This window comes from Mycteria americana, chromosome 11 (genome assembly GCF_035582795.1).
Source record: "Mycteria americana isolate JAX WOST 10 ecotype Jacksonville Zoo and Gardens chromosome 11, USCA_MyAme_1.0, whole genome shotgun sequence".
Taxonomy (NCBI): Eukaryota; Metazoa; Chordata; class Aves; order Ciconiiformes; family Ciconiidae; genus Mycteria; species Mycteria americana.
In genome coordinates, this window is record NC_134375.1 from 18029623 (window position 1) to 18056535 (window position 26913).

The 26913-nt window shown below is 50.9% G+C and overlaps 1 protein-coding gene across 3 annotated transcripts in view; it reads left to right on the plus strand.

Moving 5' to 3' along the window:
* PRICKLE2 (prickle planar cell polarity protein 2) overlaps positions 1-26913 on the plus strand; it is a 109007-nt gene that overhangs the window by 44878 nt on the left and 37216 nt on the right. The window contains exon 1 of one of the 3 annotated variants that reach the window (XM_075513925.1): positions 4638-4798. The exons of the other annotated variants lie outside the window; for them this stretch is intronic. The gene's annotated coding sequence lies outside the window, so the exon portion shown is untranslated. Of the gene's footprint in view, positions 1-4637; positions 4799-26913 lie in introns of those variants that run through there. 3 annotated transcript variants of the gene reach the window in all.

Below are 26913 nucleotides of genomic sequence, written 5' to 3' on the forward strand. Positions count from 1 at the left end.
TTGAAAGCAGCCAAGAACATTTTATACGCACACACGGCAAGGCTGGAAGGAGCTGGGCGGTTCAGCTCTGCAGAAGCCATTCCTTTCCCTAAGAGGGCATTTAAAAAAAAAAACATAAAGCAGAGTACAAAGGTCTCCAGGAGCTCTCAGCTGCTCAGGCAGTTTAATTGGCTGAACATAGCACTTTACAGTTGGGATTAATATGGATATTTCTTAATAACGTGTCACCTTGTCAGGAGTTTCAGGGTCAGGACTGCAAGGCTGCACGGTGCTTGCAACTGAAGTTCTTGCCTTTCCTTCTGGTTTTTATTATTTCAATATGCACTAACGGGAGCTATTGTAAGGAAGATATTGTTAAGTTGGTTTCTTCTTTTCTTCACATGGAACTAGTGAAGAAACTGGAAAGACGAGGGGCAGGATGGTCTGCAGAGCTTGGCAGTGATCGCTGGGGCATGGGGTGGCTCGCAGGTCCACGCCGGCTTTGACCTGCACACCAGGCTGCGCAGCCTATCAGCGTAAACTCGGTGAGCTCAAGCCTAATCAAATCCCACCAGAAAGCAAATAAAAGAAGTGATTGAGCAGTGCTCAAGATGGCTTAAAAGGACCTGAGACCATTAGCATTTTTACAAGTATTTTGCAACTGGTCTTGCTCCCTTTTATCTCTGTGGGTCTCCCCTGAGTGCCCACCAGCACAGGGATGCCCGCAGGGAGGAGGCTGCTCCTCCGTGCCCTGCTCCCAGGCAGCCGGGGTGATGTCTGCCGCCGTTGTTGAGGGTTATTTTGCTTTTTCTCTGTTTTCCTCCTTTTTCTCACCTTCCCTCCCTGTCCAGTAATTTCAGAGGGGGCTCTGGGAAGCCCACCTACTTGATCAGCACGCGTAATTGCCACCAGCGCTAATGGGATGCACTCAGAAGAAGGTTTCTCTAATTTCCCCATGCTCCCGCCTGCCCCTACCTCCCTCCAGGAGTGATTGCCTCCACGGCTTTACAATCAGCATCTCGCCCACCGTAGAGGAGAGGTTCATCTGCCTGGAGGCACCGCAGCGCAGAGCGATGAGGCTGAAGCCTTCCCCGCTCCCGATAAAGTCGTTAGCGGCACAAAAGCGAGCAGCAAGCACGCAGCTGATAAAAGTCTCAGCGAGGCATTTGCTCCTATAATGATCGTCTTCTATGCATAGATAATTTTGATAGAGTTGCACTTCTGAAGCCCACTGTCATCAGGGTGGCTTGAGCTGACCTGTTAATCATAAGAGGAATTAATGGGAATTACAGCCGGCGGAGGCCCCCTCTCTGAAGAGCTGGTTCAGGGTGTAGCACTGGAGGGGAATTTAAAAATGAAGCAGTGTGTGTTGTCCTTCGAGCTGCAGATAAAGTGGCAGAGAGTCGGTTCCCAGGGGAGAAGGGGGGTGTGGAGGAGATAAACTCCAGGAGTATAAACACCAGATTAACAGCCTAATTCTGAGGAGCGTGAGCACACATGCATTTTCATTGCATCCACTCGGTAATTAACAGAGACTTTTAATTTAACCGAGGAGGCAGGGGGGAGCAGAGGGAGACCAGGGCCACCAGGATTTGCAGCCTTCATGGTGGCTGTACCCAAAGGAGACCCAGGTGAGATGGTCCTGCGTTACCCCTCTTGTGGGGTAATGCAGTGCTCCTGTGGTGTAAATTGCTTTAGCACCATTGACTTGAAGTGAACTGAAATCAAAGGATCCCTGCTGATGCTTTACACCACCTGAGGTCCTGGCCGTCTCCAGGTAATATTACCAAACAGCCACTAGATACTTCACAAAGCATTTCCTCCAAGTTTTCTTTTTAGGATAAGTTTCCTTTAAAATGCCATATCCATGTAGCCTGCAGAGATTAAAAGAATAGCTTATCTCATCCGTACAGAAGACCCATAAAGTCCTTAAATATGCTTTATATTGGTGCTTCTCAAAGGAAGGGTTGATTGCCTGGTCTTAAATATCCAAAATGTGGTCCCTGCGTGCCTGAATACGCATACACGAGAGCTCTCTGAAGAGCAGTCAGAGAGGCTGCTCACAGAGGCTGTCTTGAGAAGTTTATGAAGAGCAATGCAGCAAGTTGTATTGAAATGCTGTTGTCATTTGTGCATTCCAAATGCACGTGCAGTCCGGGGTTTGGAGCAAAGGACAGCAATTAGACAGTCCTGTTAATAAGGAGCATGTTGCTGGGAAGGGGGAGAATGATGATAGAATGAGTCATTTCTTCTTTAACAATAAAAGGAAGATAAACGGTGTTTGGTCGGTTCCATGTGTGCACTTCAGGAGTTTTTAAAGTCTATTTACCAGTTTGGGGACTAACGGAGGAGGAGCAGGTTTCCTACAGAATTAGCAACCGGTTTGTACTTTGGGAAACGCAATGAAGTTGTCCTCGTCCAGGGTGGCTGGAGAGGAAAGCCCTGAGCGAAGGTGATGTCCTTCCCAGCGCAGGCACTGGGGGGACCGAGAGAACCCCTGTGCTGTGCCAGCCAAGGAGGAGTTTTTCTGTCCATACCATCTCCCTCTAGCAGCAGTGGGATTCCCCATTTCCCTGCTGAGCACAGGGGCAGCGACGGTCCCACAAGCGCCTGGGGAACAGCATGGCCGGAGGAGGGGGACCCGATCTGCAAAGAGGGGGCTGTTTTGCGAGACAGCCGAGCAGGTACCTGGAGCTGGGCGTCCTGGCTGGCAGCGCTGCCCTGAGGCTGCAGTGATGCTGTGGGTTGGTGCTTTCCTTCAGTGGAGGAGGCCAGCAACGTGGGTCGGGACCCAAAATCTGCAGCCTGAGCACTGTGCAAAGGCTATTGCTAGACAGACACAACCCTTACCTGCGGGTCTCCTACCTGATTGCAAACCAGAGGGTGAAAGCCCCAGTGCAGAACGCGTGCCCAGGAAAGGGGGAACACCTCTTGTAAATGGTGAACTTCTCAATGGGACCCTCAGGATGTCATTTAAGGATTTAAGACCAGGAAAGAAAGTACATCACCCTGCTCTCCGCTGTTGCTATCTCTGGCTTGGCTGAGGCTCACAGCGGATGGCACGTGGGTGGCTCTAACTGTGTTTGTTATGGGGAAGCTCAAAAGGTCTCCGTTTGCCATCCGATGTCTAGTGGTGAGGTGCTGCTGCTCGCCTACCGAACAACCCAGGGAAAATAAAGCAGCAAGGAAAGCTCAGACTTGCAGGGGAGGGTGGGGAGGACGTATTTTGGGTAGTCTGTCAGTCAGCTTGACACTAATTGGTTACAGTAAGTAATTGTTCTCCATGTAAATTAGACTCCAATTTCCTCTGTAGTCTGTCTGTTTGCTGTGTGGGCTTCGGTCTCTAATTAGGCTCTCACGTGGCGAACCTGGTTTGTAAGCTGCTTTTGTTCCCTGAGAGCCAGGCTCAGCCCTCCCTGAGGCTGCCCAGGTTCTTCGAGCCCCGCTCTGGAGCAGGATGGTTCTTAGATCAACATTGCCAAGTTCAAAATAAATTCTTCTTTTAATGTATGTTTTGATTATTTCTATATTTAAAGCTTGCAATGGCGGGGGGGGGGGGGTAAAATGCAAAGGGATTTATTAGACTTACAATGGGAATACCCCTCGGAAACGCTTCCTCTGCGTTCCTGGAAGCCCTGCTCGCTCCTCCATGAATAGACCTCATTGAATTGCTAGCCTCTACGAAGGCCAGAGCAGCTTGCCCACATCTGGATCCTGCTGCCCGTCCGCCGGGACACCTGGAGCGCATACCGCTCACTCGGAGGTAGCCGTGTGTGCGCGTTCAAAGCTCGCCCAAACGCTGGCCCACGTTCTGGAGCTGCTCCAGGGTTGCACATCTGTAACCGAGTGCAGAAATGAGCGCTTGCACGAGAGGCTTTTATCCCCGGCCCTCCGTTGTTTGTGAATGAAGGCAGGGTTTCTAGGTCGCTGCCTGCAGTAGGAAGCTGCCCGTGGTGTAGCTCTGTGGTTTCCAAGCTGCTGCCAGTAGCCCCCACCTTAGCCCGAGCGTCAGAAGCGAACGCCGTGGTCAAGCATCTAGATTTGTGTGCGGCGGAGAAAGACGGGTCCCTACGGCTAACGTCTGCGCCAGGCTGCAAAAAAAGGAAAACCATATGTGTTGGCCGGCCAGGCTGTTTGCCAGCAGTGCTTTTTATGATTCAGTAGTTACCTCTGTGAAACTCGGTATCAGGAACCATGTGCTAACCGTTTCTATAAACCTCCTCCTTATGTGATACAGTCCTGACCCAGATGTGTCAGGGGTACGGTTGGGCATTCTGATAAATACTGGTTTTATTGGCGTCCTGATATTTACCTTACTGACTTTGGATCCGGTGACACACGCTGGGAGTTGCTGGCTTTCTTCAGCGCGCTCGCAAGGCTGTGGTCCCCTCGAATTAGGTAGATAAGAAACTCTTTTGGGAGAAAGAGGTGAAGCAAATTGGGGGGGGGGGGGGGGGGGGAGGATGTTATTGCTTCTCTTTACGTGATTTATACATTGGCAAGGTAAGTTCGCTTTCATACCGCTGGTCCGAACTGGAAGGGGTGTGGGCTCCGTGGAGAGCTAAATTTGGGTAGAGGGAGGCGATTGGATTAGGGCTGACGGGTTTCACCAATAAGCTCCATCTGCGGTGGGCGCCTTTCCCTCCCCGGATGGCCGCAGCCGCTCGCCGCCGCGCAGGCACCCGGCCCGGCCCGGGCTCCGCCGCCGCCGCCGGGGGACGCGCCCGGTCCCCGGCACCGAAGGCGCTGCCCGTCCCGCTGCCCGTCCTTCCCTCGGCCCTTACCCACTACACGTGAGGTGAATGCCTGTTTAGCCTGGGTAAGTAATCGCGCCCGATTTATAGCCTATGAAAGCAGAAGCCGCTGTAACGCCCTACAGATGTTTGCGTTGGGAAGTGATTTTTCTTTTTCAGCTCCGATTCCTGCCTGTCTTTGCAAGCGCCGGTTCTCGCTGTGGGCAGAGCCCGGGGGCCCGGCAGGGCCCCGGAGCGGGGATGTGCCGTGTCCCCGCCGATGTCCGACCCGGAGCACACGGGAAAACTTCTCCTGGATGCCAGCGTGACTTCTCTCACCAGCCCCGGAGCCGCTCCTGCTTTTTTTTTTTTTCCCCACCCTGTCGAAAAACCCCCGAAGAGTAAAACCCCGCGGGAGGCTGGAGCTTATCTTCGGCTCCGGGTTTCCAAACACGCCGTGTGTCTTCTCAGCTGTTGCAAGGATTTGTGCGGAATGACAAAATGCGAATTTTGAGCCTTCAGCAGCTGTGTTTAATACAGCAAAAAGGGTTATTTTTAACTTTTGGATGTTGGATTTTTTTTTTTTGTCTTTGTTCACGTGAATTCAGGAGAAAATATCTAATTCTTTTGAGGCAAAACAAAGGCACCTTTTAAGTGAAACAAAGCTTTCTAAGTACTTAATCAAACTTGCTGAATTCAATTGCTTTGGGATACTTTAGGAATTAAGCAGATAGGAGGCTGTGTTAGTGACAACCAACCCGTTTGCTTGGAAGAAGGGGTTCATTCCTGCCGGAGCAGGCGGAGGAGCGCCCAGCCTGCCGGACGCCCGCGCTGGGCAGGGGTCCGGGGGCTGTTTGCTGGGTGGGGGTGTTCAGCAGCATCCTCTGTTTGCCTTTGTTTAGGCAGCGGAGATTATTTGTGTGCTTTAGGATTCCTGCTCTCTTTGAGCAGATGTTCTATCTGTGCAACTGGTGGAGTAATTAGAGGGACGTGGTGCTGGTGTGCGAACCCCCCGTGGGGGGGTTACAGAAATCGCAGGGTCAGTCCTGGGAGCAGCCGGCTGAGGAGCGAAGTTAGCACAAGTTGCCAAAAGCAAAATGCATATGGCCCAATATATTTGACTTTATTTCTGCGAAGGGGTTGTCCCGTGCCGTGTCCCCCCCAAGAACAGGCAGGCGCTGCGTCCCGGGGCAGAGTGCCGTGCTGCTGCTTACGGCAAATTTCTCTCAACATGCGAATCATTCACTCGGGATTTTTGTGCTGGCAGCTGGGGAGCTGGGGGATGATTAAATGTTCTTGTCTGCGGGAAATTACCAGGAGATTTGAGTATTTTCCTCAGTGGCTTTGGCACCGGCAATGGGGTGACATGAGAGCCTCCCCGCTTGTAGATCGGGCTGCCCGGAGGTTTTGAAGGCTCCAGTTGCACAAGCATATTTTTCCTCTGCTACTGTTTAAATAATAGCAGCAACATGCTGATTCCTCTAATGATCTTGATTAAGTTATCGGTTATTTCCTTAATTAGCTACTTGATCTACTTACACCTTAAATGAGTCTGTCTGTTCCCCCGGGGGGGGGAAGGGGGGGGGAAGCTCCTGTTTTTTCCCTTTTAAAAGGTTTTTTTCCTCTCCAAAATACAGCTGTCATCTTAGGTCGATAAGGGAGCTTAGATGAGCTGGCTTCCCCGGTGCTGCCCCACCAGGGATGTGTGGGGCGGTCGCGGTGTTAGCGTGGTGACGAGGGGACCACGCCAGCGGTGCTGGAGCGTCCTGCCTGCCGCCTTGCCCAGCAGAGATGGCTCAGGGGGCTGGAGGTGAGCTGCTTCCAGAGGCTGAGCAAAACGGCCCCATCGCTTTATTCGTGGTGGCGGTGACCTATAAATCTAACCAGCCGTTTCAGGCTGGCCGTGGAAATAGTGCCAGCGTTTGCAGATGTGACGCCGAGAGATGGGCATTGGTGCTTCCTGGGGGCTGGCTCTCCTGGCGGCAGCGAATTTTAAATGTGTACATTTATTCCCAGCATCAGTGTTATGCAGACAAGCAAAATATGTTGAAGTGGTCTTCTGAATGCTCTGTGTGTGTTAACCGGCATGGGGTGGTGACTCAGGGCCAGTTCTGGAGGAGAAAATGCATCTTTTAATCTCCAGTAGCCTTTATGTTTCCCATGCGTTAATGCAAGCGTGGCACTGCATCGACCACCCAGCATCTCTGCGCAGCTCTACAAAAGCAGCCTCGCCAGTTGGCACCAGTTCTTCACCAGTATTGCCCACACACCGCCGTTTGTTGCCCTCTCTCCCATATCTCAGAGCAGAGAGACTCAGATTTTTCGCTTTGGAGTCTCCTTGTGATATATGCAGCAGCAGCAGCCCGTGCCTCAGACAAGCCTATTTGTTCATGCTTTTCTACTGTTTATTACTCTTAATGATATTCCCCTCGTTAGCCTTAGCTTCACACCCTCCCTGATGCAGAACTCGCTGAAACACGTATTGCGTAATGAGCCTGCTTCCATATATAAATTGGAGAGACAGAAGTTGGGACTCTCCCAGCTAAAACAGAACTAAATGCTTGCCCTCCAGTTACATTTTAGCATCTGTGCCAAAAAATTATGTATTTGGGAGGAATTACCAAGAGTTCTGACATACACAAGCTTTATTCCTTTGAGTCTTTTATATTTTTAGCAGTTTGGTGAGAATTTGGACTGTACGACTTTCGTCTGTCAGAAGAAACCTTTCCTGTGGCCCATTGAAAGCCAGAGCATCGCCCCGCGATGCAGAGCCCCGGGGAGTGGCACGAACGTGTCTCCAGCACCGGCGCTTGCTCCGTCCGGGACGTGCTTGGGTGGCAGCGCTCGAAATCCCATGTGCCGCGTTAGGTAGCACGCACAAACCCCGTACCCGGTGCTGCCAGCCCTGCTGCCTGCGTTGGCTGACTCTGGGCGCTCGGCGTTACTCTCGTGGTCTCGGGTGATCCCAGCAGAATTGCAGCTTTCGGTATGGTTTGGAAAAATAGCTTCCGAGCTGAGGATTGGTGGGAAGGACTTGAATATATCAATTCTAATGGCCCAGAAAACAGCATCCTAGTATTTTTATATCGCGATTCCTAAGTGGTTGTCATGACGTTGCAAATGCAAGCAGGGTGGATCTTACGGTCAGCTGTGCTTTGGACACCAGGGATGAGCGTCACAGATGTTGCGATGCCAGAGCAGCGATGGTGACGGGTCTGGGTGATCCGTGTTCCCTTCCGTGTCTGTCCTGGATTGCTTGTGTAACCTCGGCCAAATCATGGACGTCCTCCAAGTTTCAGGTGGGGGAGAGCAGCAGAGCTCCTCTTGCAGCTGCTCAGGGTTTGGTGTCGGAGCAGAGCCAGCCCCAGGGAGGTACCCGGGGATGCCCGTACCCAGGCGGTATGGGCAGTGGACCCTATTGTGGCCGGGACCTCCAAATACAGTGGAAAAAGGCAATAAAACCAGACAAATAAGTGCACTCAAAAAGAAAGTATATTGCTGGCTTGTCCCCTCTGCTTTTCTTCCTCTGCAAGTCCTGGGAGGTAGCTGAGATGAAATGTTTACTCTGACAGGGTTAGATTTCTCTTTACATTCCTTGGAAGTTTGTGTTTGGATTTTGCCCTGTTCGCGTTGGTTTATGCAGTGATGTTTCCAGCAGCTGGATCACATGGGTATAGTCCCACCTCTTGGTATTTTGTGCAAAGATAAAAATGAAAGAAGGATGGGCCTGGGTAATGAGATGGCTATTTAATCACAGCAGGACTCACAGGAAAATGTACATTAAATATTTATGGGACGGTATTCGTTAACATTTTCACTGTGTTGGCACTGGGCAGTGCAGGAAAGCTGTCGAGAGAATTGGAGTCTGTGTTACACAGCCATAGACCTGGAAAGAGCCGCAGCAGAGGAAAGGCATGAACGCTTACTTTGTTACCCTGATGTATTCCTCATAGCTAACATTGCGTTTGGAGTTGCAGTAGTAAGCAGGATTTCAATAGTTTCGCTTACAGTTCTAAAAATGCTCATGGTAAATATTTTAGGTCTGATTTTTCTGACTGCCATGTCTTATGCGAGTGGAAGTGGCTGACACCAAACCCCTGATTTGCAGGCAGGCAATTAGAGAGATAAGCCTAAGTGACTTCATGTGTCTCCTTTTTAGATTGCTCAAGTCTGAGTTGCTTTAAAGGGCTGGGATTAGCAGAGATTGAGTTCTCGGGGTGCTGGAAACCAGCTGCGGCTGGGGACCTTGTCCAACATGTGCTGTAGGTACCAAGTTATGGAGCGAGTCATCTGTGGGCGTGAAATGATGCCAGGACAATTAGAAGTGATGATAAAATGGCATTAATGCTTGCTTCGTTAACAGCGTGGAAGGTATTAAATTACTCTGGTGCTATAAATCTAACGCATTTCCTATGATTGTTAAGCGAAGCTACTTAAATGGTTGAAATATGTTTATTTGTTGTCCGTTGCATCCTCAGATACAAGATCACAGCAAAGGGTGTTAGACTTCCCATAGCAGTAAGAGGAAGGTCTGAAGCATTAGCATCCTGGTAGATTAAATACTCCTTTGAGATGAGACAGGGTCTGGTGTCAGATTTTAGGATACCTTGTTCTAGATGAGTAGTGTGAGCCCGGGACCAGCCTCAGGCTCATGCCAAAGGCTGTACCGGTTGCAGAGGTCTACCAGATCTGGGCTTTGGGGCCGAAGGTCCGTGATGCTGGCCCTGTCCCATGCCATTAGCCACAGCAAGTGATGTGCCCAGCTCAGGCTGTGCCTGTGGGCACCTCCCTTGGGGGAGAGAAATTTTGTCTTGGTATTACTGTCCCTGGGAGAGAGCTTTGTCCTACTTTTTAACAAGTGTAAAAGGGACGTATACAGATATAAGAGAACTACCTCCTTTACCTCAATGCCTGTTGGATAAAATAAATGCTAATCGTGACTAATTAGCTAATAGACTCACTGCGGATGTCTCTGCAATCCATTTATGTACTTGAAAGCCCCATTAATTTCCACTGGCACCTTACAGCAGAGCAGCAAGTGAAAGGCTCGATGGTACCAGTGTTCTTTGCTTTCTGATACCTTTTTTTCCCCCCCCGTACATGAGAAAGGAGTCCTGCTGCTCCCGACGACAGTCACGAGAGTCGCGTGGCTCGTGCCAGGCGAGCAGCACGGAGCGCTTCTCGCTGCGCCTCAGCCTCCGGTGTCGTGTTTTGTCGCTTTGGATAAAGCGATGCCTTGTAGCACCCCGCGTAGACGGCTTTGGTTAACTCGCCGCTTACCTTCCGGCTGCGTCACTGGTTGTGAAGGTGTGCTGACGGGGAAGGCACCGGAGCTGCCGTGGCTGGTCCACGTGGTGAGCCGGGTCCCGGCCGGGGAGCTGGGAAGGATCAGAGTCACGGCAAACGGCTCTTGCTCCTCTTGTTGCTTTGATCTTAAAGGTCTTTTCCAACCTATACGATTCTGTGACATGCCGCTTGTTAGGGAAGTACAAATGTGTTTCTTTGCACTGGGAAATTAAAGAAACCTTTGTTCTGGCTTCGCACGTCATGTTTTTTAACCCTTCGGTGCGGTGTTGTTGACATCCTTGTTCCAGCAGATCACCGCCTGTTTGCAGTTACTCCTGAGCTCTCCTGCCCAGCCTGGCTGGGGCTTCTTTCACCGAGAGGTTAAATTTCCTCGGTGTAAACATTTCTGCTTTCTAAGCTTGTCATTATTTGTTGCCTCCGTGCTCTCATTTTCTTTAGCACTGTAGGAAATGGTCTCTTACATGAAAGGCTTAGAACTCACACCTCCAAACACCTTCACGTTAGACACTTTCTCAGTGTCTAACACCCACTAAAAATCAGTGGGAGCTGAATCCTGAACTACCGCCAAAATATCCAGATATCCTGAGTGTCTGACTGCTTCCCTTGCCCAGCCCTGTTAGACCAAGGGGTAGCAAAAAGGAAGGGAGAAGAGCGATCCCTCCTGGAGCGCAAGCACCAGAAATGATTCGGAATTAGTCTGGGTCTACACCACAGCGTATTTTGCAATTTAGGGCCCAGAGCCTGTCACGTAAGTGACTTTGCAACCCCTGCGCTGGCTGTGGATGATGATCTGACCCCTACCACTGGTGTTTGGGATGAGGGTGGTGGAGCAACACGGGTCAAGCGGGTCACTCTTTTCCCTTGCAGTGGGCTCCCCAAAACGAGAAAAACAGCAGCAAGCGGTCGTTCGAGGTACCAGAGGGTGTTTTGGAGACCTTAGTCCTTGGCTCCCCAAAATTTGGAGAAGGCTCACTTGAATTTCATAGCACGTGGCACAGACCTGAAGCGGAGCAGCAAGCACGTCTGATGTTGGCTATTCTGAGCTGTGGCCACAAGCAGGAGGAGCGTGGGGCGGCACTGCAGCACGGTGACGTGCCTGGTGCCTGCATCCTGTGCCGGTGGCACGGGCCCCGCTGGTGAGCTGCTGGCAAGCGGCATTTTCACCGAAATCCCCAACTGATTTTAAATGACAGTCTAGCCCGTAACTTCTCCACCATTTTAAATATGTTTCCAAACCAATTAACTGTTGGTATAGAAAATCACTGCCCTCCAGTTATGTCACTATCTGCTTTCCAATCCTTTAAAATATTCTCCTGTCAAGAAGTCCCCTCTTTGAAAGCAGGGCTGCTTTGGGTTTTAGTGAGTTGTAGAGCAATTTTTCTGTGCTATATGCTCACTGCCAACTTCCTGCAACCGTGGCATGGATGGGGACAAGTGTGTTTCAAAGGAATTTATCTTAGAGAAGGTTCAGAGAAGGATGTTGGACACGTGCCCGTCAGTATGCCCACGGTAAATGATTTTTGTCATGTTTTGCCATGTTCTGTAGAACAGAAACATCTCTGACACTCCAGGGACTTCAGAAAGTTGAGTATGGCACATTTGCCTCAACTTCAAGGTGATGAGGTTTTGTTCGAAGCCACATGCGAAATCATAGTTGACATCAAAACTAAACCCAGTTTCGTGACCCTTCTGTAAGCACAGGGTGCTGCTTGCTCTGGTGAAGGTGAAGAGGCTGGGAAAGCAGGAGAGTGCTCTCCTCTGCGTCTTACATGGAATGAAAAGTTTACCAAAGTCAAAACTTTTTTCAGAGCAAAGCTGTTCAGAGTACAGCAAGTGTCAAAATCCTCCTTGGCCATGGGTCTGTGCCGGTGTGCGTAGCAGACGCTCAGGGAGAGGAAGGCAGCTGTTGAGCTGTGATTGCTGCTTATTACACTAATTATAATAGTCTCACCGGTATCGAGAGCTTCCCTTCTCCTTCCCCCATCTGTCTGTTTGGCCATCCATGGTTGCTCATCTTTTTGAGATACACGTTTGAAGGGCTTAGTACCGCAGAGAGCCCGACTGCGCTTCCTCTCTGCTTCCATGCACTGATACAAGGGAATGATTGCGGTTTGCACAGAGAAGGAATTTTTGGGATTGAGCTGTTTGCCCTGAAATAAGGCCATGGAAAGGCAAGATGCTGCCCTGGCTCTGCAACTCCAGATTTCCAAGGATCTCAGCCAGGTGAGCCACCCTGGTCTGGAACATCCCAACCTGTTTGGGATGGAGGGAAGAGGACGATGTCCGGCACTTACTCCATTGCCTTTTTCCTCCACATTTTATTTGCTGCCCTGTACCAGTACAACCAGTCTCAATCCTGGTCAGAGCAATCCCTTCCAGTCCGGGCACACCACAGGAAGGTTCCCAGCTCTACCCAAAGAATATCCAATGTTTTCCAGAAATGTCCTCTCTCCTCTGCCGTGGGAGCCTGGCCGACCCTGCCGTCAGTACCACTGCTGGCAGCAGCTGAGCTGACCCCAGATTGCTGTTGTTTTGTTGCAGGGAGACTCTGTAAGTTAAATGCTCAGCAAAAAGAAAGCACCACTCCTTTGGATGCCCACCTGGTTTTTATTTCGCTGGTGAGGGGTTACTCGTTGTCACAGGACCCTTGCTTTGAAGGAGCAGCCCACTCCAAAGCAGCCAGCAAAATGCTTTCCGAACCACGAAACAATGAGGCTCGCTAAATCTCTAGCAGCAATAATTGCTTCTAAAAGGCTGATGTATTTAGTCTGCTCATGTTTAGCAAACATGTTTGCTTCACCCTTTGAAGATAATGCTGCGTGCAGCACAGCGTGGTAGGGAAAAAAGAGGAAGAAATGGCCTGTGGTTTTCGGCATGTTTAACGAGCGATGGCTGACGGGAGCAATAGCATTCGATAATGCTGGTGCCCCTCTGTTAAACACGACTGACTGGGTTTCCCCACCCTTCCCAGTGCTCGAGCCGTGGGCAGGATGCCCTCGCGAGCTGGTACAAGCTGGGAGCGCGCGCCGGAGGCTGGGGCTGGTGGAGGGCGGCAGCAGCCCGGCACGGTGATGCTGGTGTCTCTGCGAGCGCGGGGCACCCCTGAAGTCCCTGGCTGGGGACACCTGCGAGCCACGCCCCGGCATGGCTACGATGGCAGCAACCAGCATCTCCTTGCAGCGTGGCTTTGGCCCTTCGCTAGAGACTGTTACCGGGTGCACGGGGCCGGGGGTTGTGCGGCGAGGAGGGATGCTCCGGGGACACTGCCTGCGCGGGACCCGTCCGGGAGAGCGGGGACAGGTTGGGACTCCGCGGAGGAGGGAGCCAGCGCTGGAGGCAGGGGCCACGCTTCTGGCCGACCCTCTCCTGATACGGTCTTAATCCCTCCCCGCGGGTCCTGATCCCCCCTGTTCGTATGGCAGCCGGTTTAGTCGCAGTTCCCTGTAGATCGTGATAAGATAAAAGCGTGGCCATGTTTTACAATAAGGGAAGCGGGTTTGGAGGATGACGGGTTATACGAGGAAGGGATGCAGGTTTCCAGCTGCGTGCTCTCGCCGCCGCGGCCGCCTTTGATGAGGGCTGTGATTGATGCTGCGTTTGGAGCAGGCAGCCGTCAGCCGGCGACGCGCTGACCTTTCCCTGACGGGCTGAGCGGCTTTAATGATCTTGACGGGGCTGGCGATTTGTATATTGGGTTTGATGTACGAGGCTTGACATGGCATGGAGAAATGGGACTGGGGTATGACTGACAGCCCTTTCCCATTAAGGATGGTGAGGCACAGGCTGTTTTCCAGCCATTTCTTTCGGTGGAAATGTTTTGCCGAATTATATTGTAGCAGAGAAGTTGTACTGTTAAATATCTTCCTTTATATAGCTTCCAAGCAGTTAAAAAAAGATGAGAATGAAGTAGCTTGCAGGCCAGAAGGCTTATCACTAAAAAGGCTCTTCAAATTATACACTTAATTAATATTTAGTAAATTATTTTTACCCCGACTGTAATGTTCAGGCTCCTTAGGCAGATAAAACAATGCAGTAGCTTGCGTCTGGGATTTTTTTTGTCATTCAGCTGCATAAAATTTCAAACCCTTGACTTCTTGCAGGCAACGTTAAAACCTTTTAATTTCCATCAGTTGAGCTGTGTATAAACCACACCCTGGTTGGCACATCTCGTGGGTGCTTGTGGCAAGAGTAATGAATTTCATGGTTTGTTATGAGCTACTAAAACCAACACAAACACAGAAAGCCCGTTGTAATCTCAGCATATCATTCAAGGAAGCAATTTATTCCTAAGGATGAACAAATGTCAAGCCACGATAACAAATTGTTATTACTAATTAAAACAAAGGGAAGAACAGCAAACGTCTCTTGTCGTTTGTGTACCGTGCCAGGCTGTCTCGGGGACGCTGGAGCTCCATCCAGCTTCAGCCGGTGGGGCAGCCAGGCTGCAGACCTCGCCTAAGGCAGGTTTACCGGCTCTGTGCCCTCCAGGCAGGGCATGGGGCGTGATCCGAAGAGGGCTGGGGCAGGGGAAGCACCCACGCTTAAATCGAGATGCCACTTTTCATAGTTTTACTGTTTTTGTTTTTTTTTTTTTAATTTAAATCAAGGTTAGCTGGATTGTAGAAGTCTTGTAATGGGTGGAGTTTGGGGTGGACCGAAACGATGCGTACCAGTCCATCTGCTCGCGCTGGCTGGTTTTATATCATCTAGGTGTACTTCATGCTCTCGGATATGAAATAAAAACCTATTTTGGCACCTTTCTTCCCACTGAGCAGTTAGGAGGCTGTGGGTAGCCCAGCGTGAGGATCCAGGTACGTTCCTGACGGCAGCCGATCTCCCTGCGTTTGCAAATACACTGGGAAACTTAAAAGCCTCGAAGGCATCATGAAAGCCCGTTTCTATTCACGACCAACGTGCTTGATTTCCTCCTAAACGAGTGCAGCGTGTCACAGGATCATCGGTGGATCCAAAAATGTGCTGGAGTTATTACCCTGCATTCAACAGTTTGGGAACAAGCAGCAAATAGGTCTTTTCTCTTAGCTGGGGAAGAGCGAGCAGCCGTGTCTCTCCTGGGTGGGAGCAGAAACACGGCTGTTTAAACCGTCGGTGGTTTCTGAGGAGCTTGGACGGAGGTTTGTGCAGTCCCGGGGCCTGCCGGCAGCTCCTGGCTGGGAGCGGGGGCTCGCGCGGTGCCTGGCCAGGCTGCGGGGCATGCCGAAATCCCGCTGGCAGCCAGAGGAGATGGGCACAGTCTGGTTTAGGGAGGTAAAAGCCAGACTTGTGTCGCTTGGCCAGGGCTCTGGGCTGGCTCAAGACTCACCTCTGAGCACGGAGACGGTTGAACATCGTGCCCTGGTCCTGGGGGATGCACAGCTTTTTGGAGGGGGGGGGACGGGACACGGGACTGCGTGGTGCATGGCTGGTGCAGAGGGGAGCTCGGTGAGCAAAGGCAAGAAATCCTCAGGGCATAATCACTGACCCAAAACACCCTATTAGACAGGTTTGAAGCCAGAAAATAAAATAAAAATCATCTAACGTGACAGCAACCCTGACAGTGTCAGGCAGCGAGAAGGGCGGCAGCAAGGGAGTCCTGAGCTGCTGCCAAGGCACATGTTAATGCAGACTTGCAGGGTTCGTGGTTATCCTGGAAATACATCTTCTATTTTGTGTAAATGGAAAATTAATTTGTTGCTGATCAAAGGTTTAGATCTTTGGAAAACATACCACCAGATAAGCTGAAGATTTATGTGTTTCCTTCGTAACATATTTTCAGTGAACGCTTTATTGTTCATGGAAAGGCCCCAAGAAAAATATGTCATTAAAAAAATAACTGCATTGAGTTTATTTAGCTTAAATTACGATACAGTGCTTTAATGAGGCTTTTGTAGATGTCATTAAAGGACACTATTAAAAAGTCTTCAGATGAGAATACTATCAGGCTAGCAAAGGGGAGAAAACCACACGAGCATCCAAATTGTTCTTCATATTCGGTTACAAATTTGATTTCAGCAGACAAAAGTAAAAAACATAGTAGTGCCGAGTTAAAGCCGGAGGCTATGAAAAGCCTTATTGTTGTTAAGCTCTCTAAAGCTTCTTGCATTAAGGTGATTAAAAAAAAAAAAAAAAAAAGGAGAGAAAGAGATGCAGTGATTGATTGAAACGCCGTCTGCGGCGTGCTCCGCGTGTCGCACCAGAGCGCGCGGTGCCGGTCTGCGAGCTGGGGGTGCGTGGGGGGGGGCACAATCGGAGTGTCGTTTTGGGGTGCCTTGTCATGGGGGGGACAGAGTGCAGGGCAGCGGTGCTCAGGAGCACCAACGCGGCGTCCCGGGTCCTCCTGCGGCATCACCCCGGCGTTCGTGTGGTTCGGTGCTGCCAGGGGACGTGGACGGCACAGGGTGCGCTCGCAGACGCTGCTCGCCGCCCGGCTCTGCCTGTGCACCGGAGGATGCCGGCGAGGGTCAGGCCTGTCTCGCTGGGTGACTTGGTAGGAAATACAGAAAATTATCTCGAAAATCAACCGCAGTGCGTATGGGCTGTACCTCCCCTTCTGTGTCAGCTGCTGCTGGGCTCAATAGTGTTTTAAAAACTAAATTCCTCCGTGCAGACTGACAGCACGGATCCTTACCCATGGCTCTGCTGAAAACGAGTCGCACGCAGCAGCGGTGACGGCAGGAGGAGAGGGTCTGTCTCACGCGGTCTCGGGCGGCAGCCGCGTGAAGGTACAAATGGCAGCCCTGAGGAAAAGTGGAGGCGGCCAAGTTTTCGGGATTAATGATCTGCATCTGATGTTGGTCTCTCTGCCCCTCCCTCCATCCCGTTTTTCTTTGAGATAAGACATCCCTGCTTCTGGCATTGAGAGAGTTATGGGGAGGGTCTGCTGCCTTGCTTAAAAAGAATAAAGAAAAAAAGAAGAAAAAAAGAGAGCTCAACCTCATTTAAAGTCCTGACCTGTGTTTTGTGACTCGAGTTCTCCAAGGAGCTTTCCCCGTACCTTGGACACATCCCTGTGTATCTCCCAAAGAGCCAGGCATTTGGCCGGGAGGAGTGGGGCTGGACCCTGCCACGCAGGGTCTGCTCCCTTCCCTGCTCACTGCTAACAGCTTTTGGCAATCACCTTGCCTTTTCCCTCTGGTGTTTGCAAAGCCATGCCCTCTCCAGCCCCTCGTCCTGCTGCTTGTCGCTGCCCCGAGGCCGTGGGAGCACAGCTCTGGCTGTCCCCCCGCCCGGGGACCGCGCCGGGCACGGCCCGTCCTGGCACCGGGGCGGGAGCGCTGGCTTGGCGAGCGGAGATTTCCCTGCAAATTACAGGGGGGAGCATGGGAACCGAGGGGTAAAAAACCACTGTGAGTATCCAATTCTGCATTTCTGTGGGTAGAAAGAGCGATGGGAAAGTAATCTGTTATTGTGTCTCTTGCTGTGAGCCAGGACGGGCTCGGTGATGGGGGGACCTGCCATCCCACCCATCCCGGACAGGCTCGTGGTGCACAGGGCGCAGGGGAGAGCCTTTGTCCCTGCGGGCAGCGTCTCGGGGCAGAGGAGGCTGGAGCCTCCGCGACATCCCAAGGTGGCAGTGCTGTACGCTGCCCTGGCGAGCTGCAGCAGAGGATGCTCACTAAATAATTCAGAAAGGCAACTTGATCTGACATTCATCAGGTTAGTAGCCCGGTGACCTTGAGGACGCCAGTCTGCTGTCGCTGCGCGTGGCCGTGCTGTGTAGCTCGTTGTCATCGGGAGAGCCAACAGTGTCACGTGGAGCCCTATTGATTGACGGTCGATGCATACGCCAAGGTGATAAAATACAGCATTTATGAAACGTGAGCTCTTACGATGATTTGTTAAATTAGCCGTAAGGATGAGTTTGTGCAAATGGCAGAAAGTTTAAAGTTGACTAGGTTTGGGTCTTTGTCTTTAAAACTAGCAGCAAAGGGCAGAAAGATGTGGCTACATTTATGAGCAGAGTTGTCCATCTCACACCTCTGCACCTAAGTGGGGGCTTCCTGCTCTTGGTCTTTCTTTATTTCAGTCGCTAAGGTTTTACGTCTGGTTGTTTGCTTCATTGCTGGCAGTTGTCAGCATTCATCCTCATAATGGTGCAAGTCCTTCACGTGACCTTTGATAATGTGCTCCATGGGCTCGGTATTCTCCTTCCTGCTTAATGAAACACCCATTTCACCTGCATATAATGTGCAGAATCCGTCAAGAAATCCTGCGTGCCTTCTGGAGTTATACTATGACCTTTTCACAAGCCTTGCAGTAGGTAACGATAATATGGAGCAATTGCCAACGAACCGGCAGCTTTCAAAGCAGGAAGGCTCATTTCCACTTTCCTAAGACAGTTGTGTGTCTAAATGTGGCAGCTTCTAATCTGATTTCTTGTCTCAGAAGAGCCTGTTCATTGGATTTTGTGGATATTTAGGTTTGCAAGTATTGGAACAAGAAGTCTGCCAGGAGCAATGAAGATTATACGTGCTCTTTGGAGACACAAAGCTCTTCTGCTCATAGCTGAGATGTTATAAGCGTTGGTCTTACTGATCTTTTACATCAGCTCGTGATTCTCACTCCCATTTTATCTTTGTGGATCAACTTACACTTAAAAGTTTGCAGTTTCTGGTGTGATCCCTTTCTTGGGGATGATCTAGTTGGCCAAGGCAGTCAAGCAGAACTGACCTTTGCTGCAGGATGCTTGGTTGCGTGGGGATGACACGACCATCCACCCTGTGGTGGGATCACATCAGGGTGGTTTTGGGTGATCGAAGCTGCTGTGGATGGAGTTACACAGAGCACGTCGTACAAGAAGTGGGATTGGACACTCGGGCTCGTGCCGTGCCGGCCTTTCCCCCGAGCGTGGGGCTGGCTGGTGGTCCTGCTCAAGTGGCACTTGGGGCACTGATAGACGCTTTGCTCCCAAGTGTTTATAGCTAAAGGGCCTTTGCTCCTTGAAAGTTAATGCAGATAAAGTTGGGCATTTTACTCGTGTGTTTGGTGAAAATTAGCGCCTACAGGACCTGCTATGGAGCAGCGTGTATTCTTTGTGCCGGTTGTAGCCCCTAGTCACTGCTGCGTGCTTTTAGCAATACATTTCCAGGAAAGATTGTTACAGTGAACAGGGGTAATTTCTGCTCTTACAGCATTTCTGTTCAACATTATCGTTTTATAAGCAGGCTTCTTTATTTGCTTTTGCCCAATTCGGTTTTGTCTCATTTCCTTTGGATTGTAATTAATATGTTCTGAATTTAAGAGGAAAAACACATCATCCTGGGGCCGTGGCACGTTAACCGCAGAGAGGCCAGCTGACAGCCTGCCCGCAAGCTGGAAGGGGCAAAATGTGCCCGTTCAGGAAGCTGAAGGGTCAGGGGAGTTTTGTCCTGCAAATTCTGTTGCTCTGTGGAGTTGGAGGAGTTGGAGGGGACCCTCCTCAGTGCCGTGGCCATCCCCAGCTGAAGGGGAGACGAAGCTGCTGCTTCCTCTGTGAAGGGGGGGTCCGACCCGGCTGGATGCGGTAACAGGGTCAGTGCTCAACTCTTGGACTCGCAGCTGCAGATTTAATTAAAAAAAAAAAAAAGAGGGGAAAAAATAATTAAAAAAAAAAAAAAAAAGAGGAAAGCAACTGTAAGTGCTCAAATATTTCATCAACGGCCCTGAATATTTTATTTTGTCTGAAGTTGTCTGAGCCAGCTGAGGTCTCTGCACTTTCTCGGTCTGTCCCGCTTGGCCGGGGTGAGTTGGGGCAGCTCCGAGGGGGAGCTGGACTGGTTTGTCCCAGCTGAACATCTCGCTCTGGAGATTTTGAGTGGAATTCCATATAATGAAACCTAATTTATGAGCCTTAATAATAATAATTTAAGGCATTTGCGACTGCAGAAAGACTCGCAGCTGTAGTTTCTGCATCCTTCTGTGTTCTGTAAACATAGCTAATATTGCCAAAATCAAGGACTCCGAAATCTGGAGTCAAGCCCCAAAAGTCAGGAGCATGCTGCAAAAGCACTACGTGTTGGGCAAGTTTTATTTGCTTTCTCTATTTTTCTGAGCCCACAGAAACTAGGTTTCTGGATTTCACTCACTTTTTGTAAATGCAGAAGCTAAGAAGTATGCTCTCCTCCAGTTGACTTGAAGCAGAGATTTATTTGTGACCACCTAATTCCCAAGCAACGGGCTTTAAGAGCAGCAGCAGAGATTTGGCAGCGTAGCTCCTTCTCTGCGTTTTCTTTTCTTTTCCGAGGGGAGGGAAACATGGGGGAAGGAGGCTTCGGCGATCCCGTTGGGGTGGCATGTTCCTGGGACTCGCAGTACTCACCTGAGAGATGGATAAAAGGTGTGAATCATGCATCTCTTGGGGCCGTATGAAAGAAAATGTATTAAAATATGCGGTAACCAAAATGCCACGCTAATAACTTGTATTTCCCAGAATGTTTAGCCCTGCTGGTGCACAAACATGCTGTGTCGAAAAACCAGTGGGGAATCGTAGCAAATGACTGCAGAAAATAATTAAGAGGGCATTGAAAGCCAGGAGAAAAATGATATGTTGCTCAGAGCCAGCGGATCATTGCTTTAATAGCCCACGTACCTAAGAAGAGGTGGCTTAAGTTTGACAGCAAGTTGAGATTCGGTCAGCATCAAATAAGATGATAGTTGGGGAAGGATAATTAGTGTCTTCACACCGTTCAACTTGGGCTGCTGGTGCGGAGCCAACTCTTTGAAACGCGCACATGCGAGCCAGCGAGAAGGATTTTTTTTTTTTCTTCCCCCCCCCCCCCTCTCCCTTTCCCGAAGCAGCCTACAGGATTTATTGATTTCGAAGAGCGGGCTGATTTCCATGTAAATAAACGGGAGGGTGGCCGGGCCGCGGCGCGCGGTCCGGATGCGGTGACTTTGGCTTGCTGACATCATTGCTCATTAGCATGCAGGAGAGGAGAGCAATGCAACAGCAGAGCCCCGCGCCGCTCCCGCGCCGGCAATTATTCTCCACGGGCTGCATCTCTCCTCGTTAATGCCTTGCGCTCGGAGAGCAAATTGGACATCCTCTTGCCACCTCGAAGGGTCATTTAGTGAAAGGCAGGCTGAGGGGGGAGCTGCTGGATTCATTTGGATTGGGAGCGGAGAGGGGGGCACCCTCCGGAGCTGGATTTCAGAGCGAGGCAATTTAAGCGAAAGCTTAAGACGCGGGGCAGGAATGGCACGTTTTTCCACGGCAGGTTTCCTTCGGAGACGCGCCGCGGTCGGTGCGTGCCGCCTCTGAAAGACTCGGACAAAAGCCCGCCTTGGCGGCAGCCCCTGGCTGCGCGGGTCGGGGCGGTGGGCTGCGCCGGGAGAGCGCGGGATGCTTTATGGCACTGCGGTGCTTGGGCTGGTCCTGGGAGCAGCCCGCTAGCCAAAAGGCAACTGGCACAACTAGGACGGCTGAGCAACCCGCTGGATTTTTTCCTCCTGCGCTGTCGCTGCTGTCGTCGGCGGGAACAGGTAAGAAACTACCTTTTGCCAGCAACTTCAAAGTTGTCGTGGATTTTTAGGAGGGATAGAAAGTAGCGCGGAGGAGGAATAAGCAGCATTCTGTGGATGCGTGTAGCTGCCTGCTAACTTTGCTCGGTGTGCTGTTGGTGGTGATCTACGAGGGGGCTGCGCTTTTTTCCCAGCCTTTGCTGTTCTTGTTGTTTATGGATGTAAAAGGTTAATTGTTAAATTGCATTTCTGCAGCTGCAGGAAGTCAGGGAGAAACGCTGATGCCAACGTAATGGATTTTTCATTTTAAAAATAATCAGGAAGGTTCAGCTGGCTCTAAATAGGAATAAGTGTTAAAAAATTCTCATCTCTCAGTGTTAATTTTATTGCTCTGGTAAATGCAGCTTCTGGAAGCCTGGGTTCTCTGGGCATTTTCTGAGCAGACTGCATGCAGACTGGCGTTGTGGATGAGGACATTACTGTTCGGATGTTTATTGTGGTGGTTTTGCCTTCCTAAGGATAGAGAGTTTTAAAGTCATAATCTTTCTACATCCTTCTTTTTCATGCCAGAATGCCTAACTATAAACCAACCTAGAACCGCAGCCTGGGGGTTATGTTTTTCAGTGCAATCTTTTCAAGTCAAATTTCCTTTTTTTCTTGTTCCTTCAAGGAGCATTTTAAGCAGATGTGACACAGACGTGACCTGTGACCATAGAAAGATTTTAATCCAGTTACTCTTTGTTTTGTAGTCATGATTCCTTGGCCGTGCTAAACACTGATTGAATCTTTTTGAGCCGTTGAGGATTAGCGCTGGACAGAATAATGCCAAAATAATTATTTGCACCAGATGCAGTGTCATCCTTTCAGTTTTAGCTCTCTTATCTTGTCACTTACCTAACTTATTTTTATTCAGCGATTATTTCACCTACTATGGGAGCACTTACATGTCTCGCATCACTGCGTTGTGTTTATAAGGGTGCCAGCTTGAGCCTGCAATAAAGATTTGTAAAATAAAGCTATCTGCTGCTAACAAGATTATATTTTGCTTCGTATTTTAATCGTCTCCCGTTGCGTGTTTTCTACCAGCCAGATTCAGCTTAACAAAATGACCCAGCCTTGCGCACTTGCTGTTGGCAGACTTGCTCGGGCTTAGCCAGCACATACATGTATCAGGCTGGCAGTGATCGCTTTGACGAGCGGGTCGGTATTGCCTGTCTCAGGGGACGCCGTCTAAGCCTTAACTTTTGAAAAAATGACAATTTTCAGCCTAGCTTATCCTGCTTCTGAGCATTTTGCCTGTCAGCCAGGTTTTTTCCTTTAGGATGTACGGCCTGGGAGATGCTCGAATTGCGGTGTGTTTACTGCTTCCCGTGGTTTCTGCTTGTCATACTGCAAATGCAAACTGGTGAAGTCCCTTAAAATAGCGTTTACAGCCCCGGGGCAGTTTGCTGGGAAGCCGCTTAGCTTAGCTGGTCTGAGACCAGTGCTGGAGAGATGGGCTGCAAGCCTGGAACAGGGTGGGGGAAAGAGAGGGGCAGGAGGATCAATACTGCCTGGGAAGAGGCCAGGGTTATGCAAACTTGAGAAGACAGCGAGGACCGACATGCTGAACAGAGACAGGCTTCTTCATGGAGAGCTGGTTTTGCATCCAGAGGTAGAGCTTAAATCTGGCTAGAACCCCAGGCTTGGAAGCAATTTTCTTCCTTCAGTTACGCAGCAGAAGGAAACCCCCTGCGATACAGCTGTGCATCTTGTTAGGCTGAAAAGCCACCAAATGGTATGATTAAAAATCTGACAAGATAACCTGTGGGGTAGGACAAGGGCTTTGCTTGGCTTGGCTCTCGGGTGGGGAGCGCTGCGGAACTCGGCCCAGAGGGAGAGTTTGGCGAGGGTCCTGCTGCCGCCTGCTCCCTCCGCTGCCTCCCCTGCTCCGTCCCTGCCAGCCAGGGACCCCGCTGGCTCTCAGGGGCTTGGGGTTGTCCTGCCACGGGGGACATCAAACCTCTCTCGGGTGTCCACAGCTCCTGGGTCTGCCCATCCCGTGGCTCCCCCTGCCTTCCAAAATCATGAGGTTGGCTTCAGCATTGTTTGCCCACCAGCTTTGTGGTTGTTATTGCTGTTATTGAGCCTGTTCTTCTCTTCAACTTGGAAACTAATGGTTTGCATTTCTGCTCCGCGACCAGGGAAAAATATGTGATTGTTATTATTTCTGTATGCTAAGAGCTGGACCTTTGGCGGGGGGAAATAACCCCTAAGGTAAATAGGTTGAGATGAGTGGTAAGCCTGTGAGCTGGCAGGCTGCCTCCATCGTCTTGGATGTGACGGAGCAGGCTGTTGGACACCTTTGCTCCTGGTAGTGTGGCTGGACAACAGGCTGGGGCTCACGGCACCTTCTTTTTCCTCTTCTCTCTCTCCCCCTTGCTTGATCTGCAGCTCACATGGGTATAGCACTTTGCCCACCGCTGTCTAACCTCTGTTATGGAAAAAAAAAATAATGTCTTCTGCAAAACATCCCGAGAGCTCCAAATAGAGAGTTCTTCTGAGATCTGCCGTGTTATTAATATCCCTTAATTTAAACATCTCATCTTTACGCATCAGAATTTTCATGGTTCGTGTCAGGGGTTGCAGCTCATGGGAGCAGCCTGGCAGTGTGGTTCAGGTCAGGAGGGTGCTGAAGCACCCTGGGGCTCTTACCCAGCTCAGGAGGAGAAACTGGAGCCTGAGCGGGGACCTGTGTTCACTGCAGAGCGCTGGGGTGCACCTGGGCTCCCCAAAATGACCCATGATGCACCCCAGCTCGCCTGGTGTGATTTAGCCACAGGTTGGGAAGGTTGGTCCTGCTTTAATTAATCCTGCCGGGGTGCTGAGAGATCTGGCCCCGGTTTTGGGCTGTGGTCCTGGTTCCTTGTTTGCCTACGAGGGCACCAAGACAGCCCAGATGAGGGATTTGGGGTTTTGTCCGTTGTGTCGTGTTTTGTCCTAATTTCTTGGCCTCACCCGGGAGGAGCACAGCCTTGTGCGCTGATGGTTGTTCTCTGCCACGTGGTGCCCGAGACCACAGGCAGCAAAATCGGACGCAGCCTGGAGGCTGCCCCGGGCCGTGCCGCGGGGAAGCCGTGGTTTGGGGACAGGGCGGTGGGGACCCACAGGCAGATGTTCCACCTGCTTCTTGCCGTGATGGTCCTGATTCACCGTGAAGGCAGACCAACTGGAAAATCCTCGGAGACTGCTTTTGCTCATACTTGGCTGCAGCTGGCAATATGGAGGATAGTTCTTTTCTTTCTTCTTTTTCTTAATTAAGCAAAAATAACTCTCGCAATGGTAAAGGATTTTTACAGAGTCTTAAAAATAAAGTTAGTCTCCAGCCTGAGACCAAGCATGGACAACTTCAGCCAGAGAGGAGAATTTTTCCAGGAGTGGAAATGGGGTTTGTAATAAAAGCTTCAACGCCACCCTGGATACCTTTGCAATTGTTGCTGTTGGCACTGCGGAGGTCAGAGGGGATTAAAAATAAAGCAACGCTGAAAATCTGACAAGCCAAGAGCAAATCAAGCGGGTAGAGAAGAGAAGATGGATGGGGAAGATGGAGAAGAGTCTGACTTGCAACTCTTCCATCCTCTCAGCGTTTCCCCACCCACTGCAGAGCTTTCTGGAGCTGGGAGCTCCACGTGCTCCCCTGTGGCCACTGAGACTGGGGGGAGTTGCAGCTACAGGAGTAGTTTGGTTGCTGGATTATTTCTCTCTTCCTTAGCTTCTTGGCATTACTGTGCTACCTGCTCTGTTGCTACCACCTGCTGTCGATCTTTTAAGCCAGCTGTTGCTACAGCAGCTTGGGTCAAGCGAGCGTTATCCTCCCTTGGCCGTTCTCGCAGGCCGCCAAGGGCACCTTGTCCTCAGACTTTGAATTGCTGCTATTGTAAATGCCCGTGTATAATTCACCTCTTTTAGCCCCCTGCACCCCAGTTTGGCAGGTGAAAGCTTTCGCTAAGCTTCCTTTTCAACCCAGGTAGCACAAGGTCTTTGCAATTCATTCCCGCTGATGGGTTTTTTCTGAATGAAGTGACTCTGAAAGAGCCGTGAAGTCACAGAAATGTTTTGTCCAGAGACATGCTGCTTTGTCACCGAGATCCGTGGCACCTGGGGCCATGGGCAGCGGCTGGCTGGGGCTACTGGGGGCGTTTGGTTCGAAATACATGTTAGAGAAGCTGGAGAAGGAGGCAGAGCTTCAGCTCCAACTGTCTGTTCTGAGCACAAAAGCTTGGGGCTCCTCTGATGAAGCTGATGTTCAGGGAGTTGATGGGGAAGCCATGGCTGGGTGCTGCCCGTGGGTCTCCCGTGCCTGAGCCTCCCCGTTTGTGAAACGGGAGAGTGGTGCCCGTAGTGGAGAAGAGCTGCCAGGCTCTCCCTATGGCAGTGAAGGACTATGTTAATTTTTCAGTTTAGATAAATGCCTTGCCTGTGGGATCTGGAGAAATGGGTCTGTGTAGCTGGAGCTGGCTCAGGGTGGGAAGATGCCTCATTAGCTCTCAAATGAGGAGAGGAGATAACAGGCAGGGATATTAAGACGCCCTTGTTAAGAGACTCAGGGGTCACATGAGCTGTCCCAAATCCTCAGCCTCTCCCATTTCCAAGAAGTCTTGTGATTTACTGACTGATGACTGACCCAAAAGCCTCATTGCAATCAGAATGATGGCACGATGCTGGAAAAAAATCAGGCTGCTGTATGTGTCTGAAGCCAAGCGGGAAGGGAATTGCCCCTTTGCTTTTACACATCCCATCCGAGCTGAGCAGACAATTGCTTTTTGAGGGATTCCCAATCTTGTATGTTAATGTGTGCACAAATGCATGCAAATCCTTTATTACAGAGCACAGCAGAGGCATTGCACGGCCCGGCGCAGGCCATGGCATTCCTGCTCCTCGCATTGTCTGGGGACCGCAGACAGAGCTGCTCCCTGATACAGCCCATTTATTTCCATCCCAGAAGAAACAAGTGAGAAGCAGAGATAAGCAGTGCCGGGGGAGTGATAAGGGCTGTTTGCCGAGTTCCTCCTTTGTCCGAGAGGAATTTTAACATTTCTGCCACGATTTTAAATTCTGCCTTCGTTCTTGGTGCTGCCAGGAGGGGTTGGGATCTTGCTCTGCCCTCTCTTAAAATAGCCGCGTCGCCCAGCCCGGGCAGGCTTCGCTTTGGTGGTGTTTGCTGCGTTAGGTCCTGCGTGCCCAGCCAGCCGAGCCGGCAGCCGCGGCTGGAAGAGAAGATCCCTGCGGCCAGGGCGGATTTCCTGCAGGCAGGGGTCTCCCGCCCGCATGGCCCCGGGGAGCCCGGTCCTGCCCGTGCTGCCCCAGACCCCAGCGCACGCCGGCTGTTCGCTGGGAGAGGCTCCTTCGCTGGAGCTACAGACCGCTTGCGAGGACCCGCTTTGCCGTGGCTTGGGGCTGCCCCCGGCCCCGTCCTCCC